The sequence below is a fragment of the Dromaius novaehollandiae genome, unplaced genomic scaffold (genome assembly GCF_036370855.1).
Source record: "Dromaius novaehollandiae isolate bDroNov1 unplaced genomic scaffold, bDroNov1.hap1 HAP1_SCAFFOLD_45, whole genome shotgun sequence".
NCBI classification, from domain to species: domain Eukaryota; kingdom Metazoa; phylum Chordata; class Aves; order Casuariiformes; family Dromaiidae; genus Dromaius; species Dromaius novaehollandiae.
Window position 1 is genome coordinate 479,299 of NW_026991505.1, and position 3,765 is coordinate 483,063.

The 3,765-nt window shown below is 46.0% G+C and overlaps 1 non-coding gene across 1 annotated transcript; it reads left to right on the forward strand.

Annotated features, from left to right (window-relative positions):
* Window positions 1-468: 468 nt before the first annotated feature.
* On the forward strand, window positions 469-621 carry LOC135327084 (5.8S ribosomal RNA). The gene has a single exon (XR_010387158.1). It is a non-coding gene; the product is annotated as a 5.8S ribosomal RNA (ribosomal RNA).
* Window positions 622-3,765: the final 3,144 nt, after the last annotated feature.

A 3,765-nucleotide genomic window follows, 5' to 3' on the forward strand; every position in this document is an offset into this window, starting at 1 on the left:
TCCGCTTTACCTCCTGTGGCGATCCATACCCTCTTGAACTCCTTCTGGATCTGGCGGGTGGAAGTGGCTCGACATGTGCTGTGGGTGTGTCGTGGGGGAGGGGGGGCCCGGCAGGCACCAAAACGGCAGTGGTCGGGGCAGTGCAAGGGAAAGGCAGTCAGCTGACGTCCCCACCCCCTGGACCCCGGACGGGAACAAGGGACCAGCGCACCACTGAGAGAGTGGTGGAGAAGAGCCCATACAGCAGCACTGGCGGTGGCGGTGGGCGGCGCCCTTCTCGTTCGGGTCTGCCCTTCTTTCCCCCTCCCACCCCGTTCTTGTATGGTCAGCAAGGCGAGCCCTCTTTCTCTCTACTGTCCCTTGCTCAGCAGCCGGTGTCGACATGAGGAGGGAGGCAGAGCGGAGCGGGGTCCCTCAGGGGCTGCAAATGCTGTCCACTCCTCCCTCGGTGGGGACCGAAACCAAGACAACTCTTAGCAGTGGATCACTCAGCTTGTGCATCAATGAAGAAAGCAGCTAGCTCCAAGAATTAATGTGAATTGCAGGACGCATTGATCATCGACACTTTGAACGCACTTGCGGCCCTGGGTTCCTCCCGGGGCTGCGCCTGTCTGAGTGTCTCTTGACATTCAATCATCACCTGCGATGTGGCGTGGGCGCAGCAGTACCGCCCCTTGGCAGGCAGGGGAGGGCACAGTTCAGGTGTGCCCGGCCGTGCCTGTCCTCCCCTCCGAGCCCGGCGGCCGCCGCTGCACTGCACATCGTGTGCGGTGTGGCACGGCTGGGGCGCCTCACAGGCCTGTTGCCCCGGGGAGAGGGGGCTTCTGTTTCTTCAAATCCCAAAGAGGCATCATCTTGCTGAGCCCCATGTAAGATTTCAGTTTGCTTCCAGCTTTCATTTAGATGGGGAGAAATTCTCCCGCTTTGATCCACATATACACAGCAACTAGTATTTATTACTGTACCTACTCCTCCCTGAGATGCTAATAACATACCTAGAGCCATTCCGTTCTGGGTGGTTATTTTAGCAGTCTCTGAAACCTCCCCTTGTAAAGCTGTAATGGCATCAGAGGTTTTATTCCCTATTTTCTCAATAACTGCTGAAATAGTTACTATTGCTTTTTCAAGTTCACTCACTCCCAACTGTGGAAACAGACACCTTGCGAATGAATGAAACCTAGTAGGTTGATCCGTTAAAGGATTATTGATCCTCTTTTGTCTCCTCATGAATGTTCTTAGCCATGATCTTTGATATCTGTTATTCAGTTCTTTGTTACAGTAATGGTTGGGATTATTGCCCCTAGAGTACATGTCCCGGACCAATTAGGAGGCAGCACTTTTCGTGCCTTGCTCTCACACAACCAACACCATCCACTACCTTTCAGAACACGCCACCCATTTAGTTCCTTACTTGGCCACTTATAACCTATTTCAGGTATCCGAAAGCAATCTTCATAACTTCCTACCTTCATGGCTCCAGTACAGTTGATCGGCTGTTTTCCATAAAGTACAGGTTTCTCCCACTATTTATTTCTATTATTACATCTTCGGATACATTGATCATAATCTCCTGTCACACTCTGGACTTCCCATTCCTGTTCTGTTGTTTCATCATATTTTGGTTGATCACTATCATTTCTTATCTGTTTTATAAATTCCATAAAGGAAAAATTCAGAGGCACTCCAACTGGCGGGAAGCCCTTGTTGGAATGTTCAGGGAAGTGGGCACACACCCAACAATCCCTCTGGTTAACTATCTTCATAGATTTCATGATTACTTCCAAAGGAAGATTTTGACCCCCAAATCCTTCCTGATTCCCTTTAACTTTGGCTCAGGTAACCTAGAAAAACTAACCACCACATTTCTCCCCTGGTTGTTAAGAACATCATTTTTACGCAGATACCATAACAACAATATTAACCCTATTCCTAACAAACAGATTAAAGCAATTTTCCCCTGAATACAATCTAAATTTAAAACTGATTCACTTTTAATAGAGCTCATATATCTTTATATATTTTTAACTTTAAAGGGTGAACTTGTTCAGCTTTCCACATCTCTCGAGGTACTGCTTTCACTCAGGGGTAGTGGATCCAGGAATCAATTCCCTGCAGTTTCACAGCGGTATTTGTTGTTAGTAGTACCAGATACAGTCCTCTCCATTTTTCTATCAAGGGCTCATCCTTCCAGGTTTGAAGCTATACTTATCTCCTGGCTGGAATGAATGTACAGGTGAATCTAAAAGTACGGGAGATCTTAACTGGATGTACCTACGGAGAGAAGTAAGAACCTTTGCCATAGACAAGAGAGAATCACTTAAAATTTCATCGCCCTTAATGTGCATCTGAATTTCATTTCCAGTTAAATTTAACGTGTAAAGTTTACCATACAGAATCTCAAATGGACTTTCTCCCTAACCCTTGGGGTTATTCTGATTCTTAATAATGCCAGAGCTAAAACATCAGTCCATTTCATCTGAGTCTCTTGACACAATTTCCCTCTCTGTCTCTTAATTGTTTGATTCATTCTTTCCCCTTTTCCACTGGATTGTGGCCTCCAGGGCGTATTTAAATCCCATTTAATTGGTAGGATTTTTGAGATTTCCTGTACTATTTCTGCTATAAAATGAGGTCCGCTATCCAAACAAAAGCCTTCTGGTCAATTTATTACGTCTTGGCAACACCACAACACTGACTTGTTTGATACTGAGGCAGAAGAGAATCCTGGTTCGAATGGCATGAAACCCTGATGCCAGCAGATTTGCCATAGCGCATATAAGCACATTAAACCAAGATATATCTTTCGAACACAGGTTAAAAATGCCATTCTTAGCTGTTGCATTTTTAATAATAAAGCCTACAACAGGTAGTATCCGTTGAGGACACTCAAGTTTGACATAAACAAGTCCCGCGCCACACAATTTGCAAAAGGGGGGGTGGGGGGGGGAGAAAGAAAGCTCCACCCATGGATCCAGCAGCATCCCTTTGGTCCTCTTCAACCGGGGTGTCTTGGAAAAGTTCAGAGCCCAGTGAAAGCAAATCCAAGTCCCAAAGTCTCTGCCCGATCATGATCTGGTTCGGTGTGTCCTGGGTGGTCGCAGGGAGACCATTTCAGGGGTCGCGGCAGCTCAGTCCTGTTTCCATCGGGAACAGATGGCTTGTTTGGGGTGATGGTTTCATAGCCTTCATCCACAGTGGTGATATGAGATAGAGATCAGAAGTATAGAAAAGATAGAAGCGCGCACGGGAGTTATGAACAATTTTTAACAATACCTACTTTTAACAATAATCATCTCTAAAACTAAGCAATTTTTAACAATAACTTCTTTGAACAATAACATATCGAAAGAACAGTATCTTAACATATCTACTTTTAACAATAACATCTCTAAAACGAACCGAACCAAAAGATGTCCCAGGCCATGTTTGAGGATTTGCCCATGGCGCTGGGGGATTAGTGGAGGAAGGTGATCGTCTACAATGACAACAGCAAGGCAAACAAAGGCATATTAAAAAAACAGTTATAGTGATAGCTAAAAGAACAAGTACCGCAACATGAACTAATAGGGCGGCATACAATATGTTGTTTTCCATTCTCCTGTTGGTATAATCCACCGAAGTATTCGTCGGCCAAGGCGTGACGGTGGAGTACCTCTTCTCCGTTACCCTCAGGGCTCTAGCGACGCGAAGATGGTGGTGGATTGCTGACTGCAGCCCTCGTGGTCGACGCTGATGCCCGTTATTACTCTTTCTTTGCTATTCTAG